Raw genomic sequence first — 15773 nt, forward strand, 5'->3', positions numbered from 1 at the left:
TGCATTGTACGTATTTATTGCTGGTGGCCTGTCTGTCGTAATGGCTGTAACATATGTGATATCGTAGACGCTCGATATCTTTAAAATAATATTTAGGTTTTACTGTATATAAACTGTTTACATACAACATTTCAATGAATCTTACCTAATATCTAAGAGAATACAAAGGGTTTATGCTGTATAATTGTGCGGGAAATGTTTATAATAGTGTGGGAGAGTTTATAAGGGCTTAAAATATATAAAAAGAACCATATGAACATATGGTTTGTACTTTGCGGATTTTCTTATTTCGCGGGGGGTTCTGGAACGCAACTCCCGTGATGGAGGAGGGATTACTGTAGATAGACAGGGAGTTCAGGCAGGCAGAGTGGCGAAGGTTAAAAAGAAAAAAAACATTTTTTTTCCACAGTGGGGAATTGAACTCGGGTCCCAGAGGCATGGCAAGTCTGTTGCACGCTGAGTCGGCAAATCTTAGCGTTACGCCATGGAAGCTCTTGTATCGTTCTTGAATCTTTTGTGAAAGTGTTTGTTTGATCTTTGGACTTCAGACTTTACACATTTTATAATTTGTACCTACATTTTGTAACATTTATTACTAAAATATGAAAATTTTTCTGTTTTAACAATGTGTTTACACAGATTACTGTAGAAACGGAATACACATGAAATGCGTGTGTTCCAAATAACACTCTATTATTTCCGATCTAAAACTCCACTTCACTCCGAGATAATCAATCAAGGCATGAGCTGGGAGAAGTTCGTACACGTTCTAAGTCGGTGGGGAGATGGAATAGCCTGCTGCTTGCAGCTTGTGTTTATCAGCACATTTAGATGACAAAAGACACTGGCATAGAGGTGCGAATGGATTTAAGAAGCGATTTAAGGTGGGCCGGATCTACGAGTTTTTTTCGCAGCAGAGCGTTTGTTGGTGGCGCTCTAGGGGCTAGTTCGCCCCACTGAATGTTTGAGTGAGAGGGTTGAGCAGGGCAGGTGTCCTCCCGAAGGATCCGAGGAGCGCGAAGGATGAAGGGAGGAGAGCTGACCTCGATGGTCTGCCAGTGACGTCCGGAAGGAGGCCAAGACGGAGGTTAGCCGAAGGAGCTCGTAGCTGTTGGGTCTCCACCGGCTATGCTAGTTATGGGTGAGCCGGGGAGAAGGAGGTGTGCCGAGAGCGGGATGGGAGGGACTGCATTTTTAACCTCTGATTTTAAAGGATTTATGTATTGATGGTTTTTAGCCCCACTGGACACTTGTTTTCTGGACTATTTATTGAAACTGATGCACTGCACTTTTTGGTTTGATTATTGTTTTAATAAAAGCACTTTAGCACATTTGGAAATATCCCCTGGCTTTATTTGAGAATTGTCCTCATTTGTCAGCTCATGTCGGTGTCATTATCGACGGTGTTGGGTTCAGGACCCCCATCAGGATGTTGGGAGCCTACAGAGAACTCGTAGCGTCGCATTATGGTGGTAGTGGTGGGATTGAGCTGGCAGTGGGGACCGAAGAATAGAAGACAAAGCCAGCGGGATTGATACCAAACTGAACAAAGAACCCACGGACCCAAGCCGGAGGACGATGTTTTTAAAGGACTGAACTTTTTTTTATTTTTTTTATTTATTTGGGGACATTTATTTATTTCTGGTTTTATTGTCTTTTAAAAAGTTCTTATTCTTTTAATGTCCTGGTTTTATGAAGGGGGCTTGGGTTGGTTTTATTATGGGACCCTCTGTTTCCTGTGTCTGAGCCAATTCTGCACCCATCGACAAACATCACCCTGAACTCTCACTTCCTTTAATTCGATGCCCAATCTCTAATGTGGCATCTTATGAAATGCTTTCTGAAAGTCAAGATAAATAATATCATAAGCTCCACCTTGATCATATCCTTTTATGATAGAATAGAATTCCAACATGTTAGTAAAACACAACCTCCCTCTTCTGAACCCATGCTGACTGTTCAGTCAAACTCCTGTTCTTGCCCAATTGCTCAATTTTATCCTTAATTCCTGTCATTAATTTTCCTGTGATGTACATTATGCTTTCTGGCCTATAATTCCTGGGATCTGCCCGGTCACCCTTTTTATATAATGGGATGACATTTGCCATTTTTCAGTCCTTCAGAATCTCTCCAGTGACTTCCAAAAAATGTCAAGGGTTTATATCTGTACTCGCTAGCCTCCTTTAGAACTCGAGGGTAAATATCTGGTCCTGATGATTTGTTTGATTTCATCTTATTTAATCTGAGCAGCACTTCTCCCTTTACAATTTCCAAATCCCTCCGTACCTCCTTGTAATCCCATTTACCTCTAGGAGGTTATCCACTTCCTCACTTGTGAAGACTTCAGAAAAGTATGAATTTACAGTGTCCGCTTTTTCACTGTCTGTGGTTTTTTTTAATTCCTCTTGACTATTCCTGAAGTACTTCATCCCCTCCTTGACTGTTCTTTTACTACTAAAATACCGAAAGAAACTCTTCGGGTCATTTTTCACCTTATCTGCTATATTGCTCTCTAGTCTTTTATCCTCCTTAATATCCTACTTAATGGTTGCCCTCATGTTCTAATACGCCCTATGATTCAGTTTGGAGTTGTTAGTCTTCTACACCTTATTTTTTTTTTCCTTTGTTGCTTCTTTTTTAACTCAGTTTTTAAAAATTTCCTATTAATTCAAATGTCACAGGGTGATTAAAATCAGTTCTTGAAATTTGAAAAATATGTCAAATGGTGATTTGATTTTTTTTTTTTTCAATTTATCGTACAGCTCTACTCCTAACTGGGGAACCCATACTAAACTTGTCTAAAAGGGGATGCCAAACACAGAACAGTGCGTGAGGTGGCTCATGACAGTCACAACTCACCTGGCCTGTCAGTGGGAATCACTGTTCAGTGCATTATGGTCAGGTGGTCCATGTTCACCAGTCAGTCTTAGAAAGAGACGCGGGGACATTCTGTGGGCTCACAAGGTGGAGGATGAGAGGTATTTGCAGGATTAGGATGTGTCTGTGTATACTAGAGAGAGAGAGAGGGGGGTTGGGAGCAAGTTTTCCTTGTAAATTGTGAGAATGCAGATTAACATTATACCCAGGACAAAGTAATTGCATGTTATCACGCACAGAATCACTTCATAAGTTTTCAGTATTTGAACTGGCAACCTTCTGATTGCCAGTGCATATCCCTAAATGCATTTGTCTGTTGTTGTTGATGCTACTCTGGTGTGAAGTTGGAGCTCCACCTCTTAAATGGGACTGAGAATACTGGCGACATTCAGTGGGACTCATTTCTGCCCACAGCATAGGCTCAGAGCTGTTTTATCTAATGTTGAATGGCTGAGTTGTAGTAGTCAACAAGACTATCTAGTGTGGATGGAATAGTGGAAGACAGAAGAAGATCAGAAATGGATCCAGCAAGGACAAAATGACACATCTTTAAGGTTTCTGAAATAAATTTGATGTTTACAGGTGAGAGGAGGGAGAGGTCATGAGACAGTGAAAAATACCTGCTTCATGTCAGAGAATCCCAAAACAATGCTATAAGGGTTGCAGACAGATAAGGCAGATTTGCAGATCAGCTCTAATATGTGACTACCAGAGTGAGCAGGAAAATCAATATGTTGCACTAGGTCAGTACAGTCCAGCAAGGACAGGAATTGATTTCTCAGTTTACGTGTTAGTGTCAATATGGATATAAACATTACCAGGAAGAATAACTATCTGAAACAGGGATCTTAAGTGAGTTAGTAGTTCAGGTCGATCAGATAAGACCTCTTGTATTTTGTGGGACATTAGAAAACAACACATAAAACTGGGCCAAATTTTGTTGTTAATTTTAAGAGCCAGACACACAAAAGACAATGGACCATTACCTGAGATTTTTTTTTTTTTTGAGGTTTAACTCTGATTTAATAATTACCTTGACCCCTCCACCTTGTCTTTCACAGAGGCTCACAGGTGCAAACATGTATGCGGATGGTGTTGACTCCATGAGAGACGTAAATTTGTTTGATTTGTGGCAAGTTTCTGTTAAGTATAACATATCAAGGTTGTAATAAAGTCTGTAATAAATTCTGATAGCACTAATGCTTTGCTATTAAGACATATTGTGTCAAACAATAAAACATTAGCTGATGAGGGTTTGCTATGCACAGTTCCATAGCCAGAGTTTTTTTTTTTTTTTTTTTTTTTTTTTTTAAATAATATTGAAAATTTGGCATACTGACACTCTTCTTTCCAAAACCATGAGGAGGATGATGTATTCCTGAACAAATGCTGCTGGTGAACTTTTCACTTTCAGCCTGGCAGTGGCGGCAACCTGACATGCAATGTAAATATTTTGGGATGCCGCATAATACCAGTGTCTTTTGGGACATTCCAGTCTGACCATTTGCTCTTTACAAACTCTTTAATATGCTGGAGTTTATCACGAGAGTGCCTCAGCATATTAAAAATCCAATACATATCTGGCAGCAGTAGAGCACACTTAAGCAGTGCAGCACAGCAGAGAATGTGAGGCGGTGGGGTGGCACAGATGAGTGGGAGCATAGACTGTAGTAGCAGTAGAAAGACTGTCATTGGAGGATTCGTCCATTTAAAACAGTGGGATATATTATACGATGTGCATGAAGATAATTACCACAATTGGGAGGTTCCAACATGTAACCATATACATATAACAGTAGGTATTGTGTGATCACCTTAGCACCGCAAATCCGGTGGGTGTGTACAACAGATTATTCCTCCAGTTGAAGCACAGATAGTACACATTGACAGCCGTCCTGTAGATTTATTATTAAAAGTTCACAAATTGGGCATCAGGCAGGAGCAGGCAGTCAAAAGAGATTTTTGCCCAGTGAACCAGAAAAAGATTCAAATCAGTTGTCCCCAAGGCTGCAAACTTAATTTTGTCAAGGTCCGTAAAATTAAATCCAAAATAATCCATTGCATCCATGAACTATACATACAGTAAGAGAATGTGAAAAGTGCAAAGAATGCAAGGTTCAGTGCGAATTTTAACAAAGTGCTGTTAACAGGGAGGAGCGGCAGCAACATGTGTGTGCCAGCGTTCCCTTGACTGTTCTGAATATCGTCCTATCGTGCCAAAGAAAAACTTCAATAACATGTTAACTGAAAATTCACTTTTTACCTCAATTAATTCCATAAAATTAGAACAACATATAATTTTGAATAATATTTTAAGACTATGATGACAAAATGGTGTGGCAGTTCTGTACTTTAATTAAGAAAATGTGGATGTTACTCTTGTCAGTTGTTGTTCTCCGACGTGACCTATTTAGTTTACTTCAACTTCTTGGCTCTAGTCATTGTGCTCATGTGGTGAGTTGTAATACAGAAGGGAATATTAAGTGACTCGGGTGTCTTTCCAAATGCAATCTATATTTAATTGCATATGCTTCTACAAGTTTGTTCATAATTTCATGATATGATGAAAAAAATAAGCTCTCATATTTTTCCTTTTCAATTTCATACAGAAGGCAAACCTCACCGTTGTTCTGAATGTGGCAAACAATTCAGGCGCAGTTATGATCTACAGAGACACATCAGAATTCACACCGGAGAGAAGCCATTTTCCTGTTTGGAATGTGGCAAAGAGTTTTCAAGAAGAAGCCTTTTTCAGACACATAAAAAGACCCACACTGGAGAGAAGCCATATTGCTGTACAGACTGTGGCAAACAATTCCGTAGCAGTAGTCTTCTTCTGCGCCACAAAAGAATCAACACGGGACAGACACCGTATTGCTGTTTTGAATGTGGCAAAGAGTTTTCAAATAGATGCTGCCTTCAGATGCACAGAAGAATACACACTGGAGAGAAGCTGTTTTGCTGTTCGGTATGTGGCAAAAAGTTTTCAGGATCAAGCCGTCTTCAAACTCACCAAAGAGTTCACACTGGAGAGAAACCATATTGCTGTTTGGAATGTGGCAGGCAGTTTTCACAAAACAGTACCCTTACAAGACACAAAATAATCCACACGGGAGAGAAGCCATATTGCTGTTCTGTGTGTGGCAAGCGGTTTATAGAAAGGAGTAGATTTCATAGCCACCAAATTATCCACACAGGAGAGAAGCCATATTGCTGTTCTGAGTGTGGCAAGCGGTTTTTTGAAAGGAGTAGACTTGTTACACACCAAAGAATTCACACCAGAGAGAAGTCATATTGCTGTAGAGAGTGTGGTAAACAATTCTGTGACAGGAGTCATCTTCTTACCCACAAAGAACTGTGTGGCAACAAATTCCATGACCGCAATCATCTTCTGAAACATAAAATAATCCACACTGGAGAGAAGCCTTATTGCTGTTTGGTATGTGGCAAAAAGTTTTCAGGGTCAAGCCGCCTTCAGACCCACAAAAGAATTCACACTGGAGAGAAACCGTATTGCTGTTTGGAGTGTGGGAAGCAGTTTTCACAAAATAGTACCCTTAAAAGACACCAAATAACCCACACAGGAGAGAAGCCATATTGCTGTTCTGTGTGTGGCAAGCGTTTTATAGAAAGGAGTAGATTTCATAGCCACCAAATAATCCACACAGGAGAGAAGCCGTATTGCTGTTCAGTATGTGGCAAAAAGTTTTCAGTATCAAGCTGCCTTAAGATCCACAAAAGAATTCACACAGGAGAGAAGCCATATTGCTGTACAGTGTGTGGCAAACAATTCACTTGCATGAGTCATCTTGTAAGCCACCAAAGAATTCACACCGGAGAGAAACCATATTGCTGTTTGGAATGTGGCAAGCGGTTTTCACAAAACAGTGCCCTTAAAAGACACAAAATAATCCACACGGGAGAGAAGCCATATTGCTGTTCTGTGTGTGGCAAGTGTTTTATAGAAAGGAGTAGATTTCATAGCCACCAAATAATCCACACAGGAGAGAAGCCATATTGCTGTTCTGAGTGTGGCAAGCGATTTTTTGAAAGGAGTAGACTTCTTAGCCACCAAAGAATTCATACCAGAGAGAAGTCCTATTGCTGTAAAGCATGTGGTAAAAAATTCTGTAACAGGAGTCGTCTTCTTACCCACAAAAAACTGTGTGGCAACAAATTCCATGATGGGGATCCTCTTCTGAACCCTAAAAAAATTCACACAGGAGAGAAACCTTCTATCTCTTTGGAATGTGGAAAATGATTTTCTCACAGGAGTAGTCTTCAGAGCCACAAAGAATTGACACTGAAGAGAAACCATGTTGCTGTTGGGAATGTGGCAACGATTCTGTCACAGGAAAAGTCTTCAGTGCTACAGTCAACTTCATATTGCTTTTTGAACTGTGGCAAATTTTGTCACTGTCATAATCTCCAAAGCCTACAAAACTGTTTCTAGTGGAAAGATCTTGAAACATGCAAAAGGAAATGCACTGGCCTGAGAATCCATGCTTAGATCCGCCTATGACTGAAAGAGCACTGGTCCAGATGCCATACTAAACTTCTGTCTTCAAGTACAGCACTGCAGTGGGATATGGCTGCAACTCATTTCTACACTCAATCAATGCAGCACCCACAGATGACACCAAAGCGGCTCACTACAGGAGCAACTGTGACTATTAAATCAGATCAATGCAAAGAACCCAAAACACATCACCTCATAACCTGACTGTGTACCAGGTTTAAACTCTTTACAGCAGTACTTGTTAAACTATGGGTCACAACTTAAATTGGGTCATGAACGCATTTTGCTGTGTTGCTGGGTACGCTATACGATTATTTTAGTCTGCAAAAAAAATTCAATGTTAACTCCTCACAGAAAGCTTTCATTTGTAAGGCACAATAAAAAAATTAAAAAAAACAACTTTCCCACGATGTCACCCTCTCTGTCTGACACAACTGTTGAAACAAACAAACGGAGATGACTGGCAAGCAAAGATATGTTTAAGAAAGGAGGAGAGAGGACAGAATGACTAGTGAGATTAGCGCTGCAGTTCCCTTCAATGCACAGTTGGGATTGTTGAAAAGAAATGAACTGATGTGGTACAAGATTGTGGCAATTTTCAGCAAAATACGAGTGAATAGGATCTTGGGATATACTAAAATCGGTTTCAGTGGCCATGGTGGATAGATCATCGTGTGCTCGCCATTTAGCAATAGGTTGAGTCGAAATCTGTAGCAGAGGTGCCAGGAAGATTCTGCTTTCATACCATACCATACCATATTTATTTGTTGAGCGCTTGAAAACACAGCATTACAACCGACCAAAGCGCTGTACAGTTAAAACAAACGGGACTAAAAATACAATATTAAAGCAAACATTTAGAGAGAATTTGAACTAAGAACTAAAAACAGGTCAGAGGATCCAATAAAATAGAGAAAATAGCGAAAAAACAAGTAGAAAATGAAACAAGTTAAGAATTAAAAGCCAATGTGAAGAAGTGCGTTTTTAAGCGTACTTTGAATGTGGCAACTGAAGTGGCTTGCCTAACCACTAAGGGTCGGGAGTTCCAGAGCCTGGGTGCACCGATGGAGAAAGCCCTTTCACCACAAGCTTTGAAACGTGCCTTGGGAACGGTTAGAAGGAGTGGATCTAAGAGCGCGAGGGGGATTGTATCGATGGAACAAAACACTCAAATAGGCGGGGGCTAGACCATTTAATGCCTTATAAGTTAGGAGGAGTATCTTAAAATCGATTCTGAATCTAACCGGCAGCCAATGTAAGGTTTTTAAAATTGGAGTAATATGTTGGCCTCTGCCACTCCCTGTTAGAAGCCTTGCGGCCGCATTTTGGACCAGCTGTAGTCTAGAAAGAGTGGCTTTGCTGATGCCATAAAGGCAGGAATTAGAGTAATCAAGCCGGGATGTAATAAATGCATGGATTACTGATTGCAGGAGTTGGTTAGACAGAATAGGCTTGAGTTTGGCGATACGCCTGAGCTGGAAAAAACAGGATTTTACTGTGCTGTTGACTTGAGCATCCATTTTCAGGAACGAATCCATTTTGATTCCGAGATTAAAGACAGATGAAGTTACTGGAGTGGGAAGAGAGTCGAGGCCAAAAGATGGAATCTGTTTGTAGTCGGGACTAAAATCAATGACCTCGGTTTTTGAATCATTCAGGTGAAGGAAATTTACAGCCAGCCAATCCTTAATGTCAGATAGGCAGTCGAGGAGAAGTTTGGTGGAGTCAGTTGGCTTAAGGGAAAAATAAATTTGGCAGTCGTCAGCATATAGATGATATGAAATTGCATGTTTTCTAAAAATTGCACCTAAAGGCAGAATGTAGATTGAAAAAAGTAGTGGCCCTAAAATGGAACCCTGGGGGACCCCACATGGGAGTAGGACTGATTCAGATGAAAAATCGTCCAACATGACTCTAAGAGTCCTGTTGCAGAAATATGACCTGAACCAGTCGAGGGCTGAGCCAGATACACCAGCCCAGGATTCGAGTCAGGAGATCATGATGCCATGATCGATTGTGTCAAACGCAGCAGATAGGTCGAGAAGAACCATAATCACATGAAGTCCTGAGTCCAATGCCAAAAGGACATCATTTAGGACACGTAAATGCACGGTTTCTGTGCTATATTGGGGCCTAAAGCCTGACTGAAAAAGGTCCATTACTTGATGGTCCTGTAAGTGATGAGTTAATTGCTCATAAACTACTTTTTCTAGTATTTTTGACAAGAAAGGTAGTTTGGAAATTGGACGAAGATTGGAAAGAATGGCCGGGTCTAAATCAGGTTTTTTCAGAATTGGATGTACAACTGCGTGTTTGAAAGCACGAGGAACTATAGCCGAAGATAGACTACTAGTTATGATCTTTAGGATGTCGTATTGAATCGCAGGAAACACATCTTTCAGGAGTCTGGGCGGCACCACATCGTCCGGAGAGCCCGAAGGCTTCATTGAGGCGACGATTTTTTCCAGATGGAAGAGCGAAATGGGTTCAAAGTTGGTGAAAGAGCCGTGTGCAGGAACGGCTAAGTCAATAGAGCCAGAAGAAGAAATGGAGATCTGGGATCTAATGTTCGTGACCTTATCCAGAAAAAACGCAAGGATCTGATCACAAAGAGCAGTGGAAACAGAAGAAAAAACAGTTGCAACTGGAGAAAGGACAGCATTTAGTGTTTTGTATAAGACACGTTGATTGCCAGAGTTTTTTAAAATGATATCCGCGAAAAAACGGTTCCTTGCACCTCTGACTGCTCTCTGGTATTGGGACCACACGTCTCTCATGCAGTCGAAGGTAACAATAAGACCATCTTTCCTCCATTTGCGTTATAGACGCCTATAGTTTTGCCTGATGGAACGAGTTTGTTCGTTTAGCAATGGGTCAACCTTGACTTTAGATTGTCTCCATTTTGAGTGGGGCTACGTCATCCATCATAGAACAGCAGGAAGTATGGAAGGTTTGCAATAAAACATCAACATCCGTGGATTCACATGATGTGGAAATTGATGAAAAAGCAGCTGCAAAATCTTTAGCAGCAGAGGGGGGAATGACACGGGAGAGACGGGTGGTGGTGGATTTACTATGCTTAACAGAGACCAAATCCAAATTAAACAAAACGGGCGAGTGATCGGAAAAGCTGGGAGGCAGAAAATCCAAGTCACTGATTCTGAGACCGCGAGAAAGAACCAGGTCCAATATGTGAACCTGTCCATGTGTTGGCCCGTTTACAAGTTGAGAGAGACCAAAGGAGTCAATGTCCAGAAAATCTTTTGCTAGAGGTTTAGCAGGACAGCAAACATGGATATTAAAATCACCCAAACAAAGAAAGCGATCATATCTGCAGGTAATACAGTATCAGCCAAGAAAGCTGCAAATTCATCTAAAAAGTCCTTATCTATCGCCCTCCAAAATATAATGAGTGTGCACAGCAATGGTGGTGAGCAGACTAGTTCAAACATACTAAGCTCAAAAGTTGAAGGGGAAAAAGAAAGGGGAAAGGAAGGGCGGTTGCAAATGAAATCGGATTTAAATAAGGTCAATAAGCCCCCACCACGGCGCTGCACTCTCGGCGTGTTGATAAAGGAACATCCCGGGGGCAAAACTTCAGTAAGTGAGAGCGTCTCGCCCGGTAACATCCAGGTTTCAGCAGCACATAAAAAATCCAGGCCATTGGAAAGAAAAAAAGTCTTTCAGAATAAAAGTTTTGTTCACGGCCGATCTGGCATTTATCAGCGCAAAACCAAGCGGCTGGGACGACATTAACAAAGACTCACCAGCCGTAGTGGCTGACATTTTCGTGATGCGGCGCAGATTGTTAAAGTTCACCCCCCGGCGGCGGTGACGGAGCGAGGCAGGGAGGTACATCAGAGCATCCGAGGGCAAGTGGTATTCCGGCAGCATTACATCATGTTGGAAACCAGGAGAGTTGTTCCTAGAAAGGATCCGGGAAACTCGGAGCCGAGCCCTGGTGCCTCCACGCTTCCCTTGGCGGCGGCGTTTCCATCGGCGACTGGCCAAGCCGTGGGCAGTGATGAGGAAGGCTGGGACTTCCTCAAACAGTTGGCCAAAAGTTTGACTGAAATCAAGGCTCAGATGTTGAGAGACCCCCACACTCGTTTGAAGAGCCATAAGGGTGAGGCGATCGTAAGAAATCATCGGATCAAGAAGAGCATCAGAGGAGCAAGGTAAGCCGAGAAAAAGCAGGACTAACAATAAAAAAGCCAGAGCGGCTGACGGCATGCCAGAACAGTCGGAGCCATCTTGCCTATTTGTTTTTTCTTTCAGTTAAATGTGCCTCGGGGATGAAGAATAGAATACCATCTCATCACACCATTCTAAAGGGCTTTGATAAATCTCAGTCTGTTGCTCACGTGAAAGGCATGTTTGGACCACTGAGAACGGTAAGAAAATATGAAAACATCAAGACAAGGCGGGGACATTCAGCACAATGTCAGTGTGCATTAAACATTTAAAATGCAACTGTTCACCATATTGTTCATTGAGAGTTCTCCTATCCCCTGCATCAAATACAGATGGTGCATACATTTTTATAAGAATACTTTTAGCTTAATTGTTACTGAATTGTAAATGTAATCTGGGATATGCTGAGCAATTTGCAAATTAATTTTGAAGGAATGCACGTATTGTTAATGGTGCTGTTACGTTATTTTTTTATTTAAGAAATGTTATTTGGAAATGATATTCATTTTAAGGCAAGATATATAAACTGCATTAATTGTTTTTTTTTATTCTTATTATTCCTTATCCTGTCCTGCTAATCAAGTGACAGTTAAGTGACCATTCATATTGTCCTTTCTAGCCTCCTCAAATCTCCACCCCAAGAATTTCTTCATTTCATATTTACTAAAGCTTATACAAAGCATTCACACTGGCACTGGTAGGCCTCAGGAATCTCATCCATGTTTAGAAGAAAAGTTACTGTTTCATTAACATCTTTTCCTTTTTTTAGAATTATTCAGTTGAGAAATTTATGATTAATTAATACTATTATTATTAGTATTGTTGTGAGGTAGTCCACAGCAGCTAGTCCTTTGATATCATATTAGAGCCACAGAGCCTCCCTGACAGAATTGGCTCAGTGAGGTGTGCACAGATCCTTAATAGCGAGTGGCGCTGTGCTGAAATATCAGAAGGTATGTTTCTATGCCATCCCAGGGCACACTGGAGCGAGCAGTTAGGTTGGCTGTTGGCCTCTTACACGTCAGCACAGGTCTGTGCCATCATACTGCTCCTCAGCTTTATCGAATTCAGCCTGCTGATTGCTATCTGTGCCTGCTGTTGGTTCAGCTGCTGTACTTTTCTGTAAGGTCAATCAGTTCACTCTTATTTTTCAGTAAATGTTGCTGACTGCACCAATGTAGATGGGTGGAAAGACACAAGTGGACTCCAATCAGATGATGTGATCTCAGGTTAGTCAGTCCTATTAATGATAATTTCCAAAGAAAACCATGAAAAACAAGTAAAAATTGCAGAAATATTGTCAGTCTTCTCGACTCCAGGAATTCACAGCTCATTAGAGTGGGGGTCTCTCTCTCTCTCTCTCTCTCTCTGGGGCTTCTGTAGCCTCATTAGGTATTTTCTCTGCACTGCACATGAGAAAAGAGAAGATGCCATTAGTGACCGCGCCCTCACTTGCCCTGGGGTGGTATTGCTGACCTTGGATGAACCCAGAAGGTGGATAGCTGACACCCATGTCTGAACACGGCCCCCAACATCCCAGCTCACAGGTGTAGGCGAACCTTTCCTTGAGACATCAGCCTTGGCGAGAAGGGACCCTCTTGCAATACAAGACGGTCAATTTATAGTGCTAAAGCCCTAGAAACCACCTGGTGATCCATGGGTTGTAATCCTCCTGCGAACACAAACACTGCAGAGGTGTGCAGTCAGTCAGTAAGGTAAACTCCTTTCTAAGATGTAGTATCTGAACTGAGAAATCACCCATTTTATGTGTAGGGCCTCCTGCTCCATTGATGCCTACCTCGCCTCCTAGTCCAGCAGAGGTGCTGCACCAGATGTTCAACTCCTTCAACAACTGGGCTCAGCAAAGCACCCAGACCAGCGTCCAAGGCGGTGGTCTGACGATAAAGAGTAGAGGAGAATTGGGGGAGGTCAATAAAGCATCTGATCTCTTGGTAGAGGATGACATGGTCGATATAATAATAATAACTTTATTTATATAGCACTGTATCATACATTCACATGCAACTCAATCTGCTTCTACAGATTAACAAAAACAGATATTCCACATTTACTTGGAATATTATCATTAGTTAATGCTATGATCATTTCTAATTAATGTAAGTATACTTAATACAAAATCAACCAGGTATTGTTACACAAAATGTAACCACTAAAGTGCAAAACAAACCTTCACTCTTATCGGAAAAAGGTTTTCTAATTTAAAATATTTATACATTTATATATAAAGGATGACAATAGAACAACAAGATCTAAATAATACAGGTGCTGGTCATAAAATTAGAATATCATGACAAAGTTGATTTATTTCAGTAATTCCATTCAAAAAGTGAAACTTGTATATTAGATTCATTCATTACGCACAGACTGATGTATTTCAAATGTTTATTTCTTTTAATGTTGATGATTATAACGGACAACTAATGAAAGTCCCAAATTCAGTATCTCGGAATTTAGAATTAAGACCAGTGCAAAAAAAGGATTTTTAGAAATGTAGGCCAACTGAAAGGTATGAAAATGAAAAAAATGAGCATGTACAGCACTCAATATTTAGTTGGGGCTTCTTTGGCCTGGATTACTGCAGCAATGCGGCGTGGCATGGAGTCGATCAGTCTGTGGCACTGCTCAGGTGTTATGAGAGCCCATGTTGCTCTGATAGTGGCCTTCAGCTCTTCTGAATTGTTGGGTCTGGCGTATTGCATCTTCCTCTTCACAATACCCCATAGATTTTCTATGGGGTTAAGGTCAGGTGAGTTTGCTGGCCAAACAAGAACAGGGATACCATGGTCCTTAAACCAGGTACTGGTAGCTTTGGCACTGTGTGCAGGTGCCAGGTCCTGTTGGAAAATGAAATCTGCATCTCCATAAAGTTCGTCAGCAGCAGGAAGCATGAAGTGCTGTAAAACTTCCTGGTAGACGGCCGCGTTGACCTTGGACCTCAGAAAACACAATGGACCAACACCAGCAGATGACATGGCACCCCAAACCATCACTGACTGTGAAACTTTACACTGGACCTCACGCAACGTGGATTCTGTGCCTCTCCTGTCCTCCTCCAGACTCTGGGACCTTGATTTCCAAAGGAAATGCAAAATTTACTTTCATCAGAGAACATAACTTTGGACCACTCAGCAGTAGTCCAAAGGCGAAACGCTTCTGACGCTGTCTCTTGTTCAAGAGTGGCTTGACACAAGGAATGCGACAGCTGAAACCCATGTCTTGCATACGTCTGTGTGTGGTGGTTCTTGAAGCACTCACTCCAGCTGCAGTCCACTCTTTGTGAATCTCCCCCACATTTTTGAATGGGTTTTGTTTCACAATCCTCTCCAGGGTGCGGTTATCCCTATTGCTTGTACACTTTTTTCTACCACGTCTTGTCCTTCCCTTCGCCTTTTTATTAATGTGCTTGGACACAGAGCTCTGTGAACAGCCAGCCTCTTTAGCAATGACCTTTTGTGTCTTCCCCTCCTTGTGCAAGGTATCAATGGTCGTCTTTTGGACAACTGTCAAGTCAGCAGTCTCCCCCATGATTGTGTAGCCTACAGAACTCGACTGAGAGACCATTTAAAGGCTTTTGCAGGTGTTTTGAGTTAATTAGCTGATTAGAGTGTGGCACCAGGTGTCTTCAATATTGAACCTTTTCACAATATTCTAATTTTCCGAGATACTGAATTTGGGACTTTCATTAGTTGTCAGTTATAATCATCAACATTAAAAGAAGTAAACATTTGATTAAACATCAGTCTGTGTGTAATTAATGTATCTAATATACAAGTTTCACTTTTTGAATGGAATTACTGAAATAAATCAACTTTGTCATGATATTCTAATTTTATGACCAGCACCTGTGTATATATACAAATAAACATGTATATTTGTACATTTTACCTAGGAAACCAATTTAGCAGAAAAAGTTTAATGTTTTAAAAGATAATGAAATGATACAAAAGCAAATAAAACAGTCCATGGCATTTTCAGATGATTTTGGGTGGAATTGAAGTTCTTGATTCCTGAATGTGAATGTTTGACCAGCTGACACGGAGGAGAGGAAAATAAAAAAACTCCTACGATGGCCATAGAAGAAAAATAAACCTCTGGAGGGTTACAATCAGTCATCTGGTGGCCCACCCTTCACTGGGCACAGTCATTACTGTCATCAATAACC

At 41.2% G+C, this 15773-nt stretch overlaps 1 protein-coding gene and 1 pseudogene across 2 annotated transcripts in view; both read left to right on the top strand.

Annotated features, from left to right (window-relative positions):
- LOC114665629 (gastrula zinc finger protein XlCGF26.1-like) overlaps positions 1-15773 on the top strand; it is a 249425-nt gene that overhangs the window by 211157 nt on the left and 22495 nt on the right. The gene's annotated exons all lie outside the window — the stretch shown is intronic.
- The window catches only part of LOC114668236 (zinc finger protein 850-like), a 103569-nt pseudogene that overhangs the window by 18412 nt on the left and 69384 nt on the right, over positions 1-15773 (top strand).

The sequence above is a fragment of the Erpetoichthys calabaricus genome, chromosome 1 (genome assembly GCF_900747795.2).
Source record: "Erpetoichthys calabaricus chromosome 1, fErpCal1.3, whole genome shotgun sequence".
Classification (NCBI taxonomy): domain Eukaryota; kingdom Metazoa; phylum Chordata; class Cladistia; order Polypteriformes; family Polypteridae; genus Erpetoichthys; species Erpetoichthys calabaricus.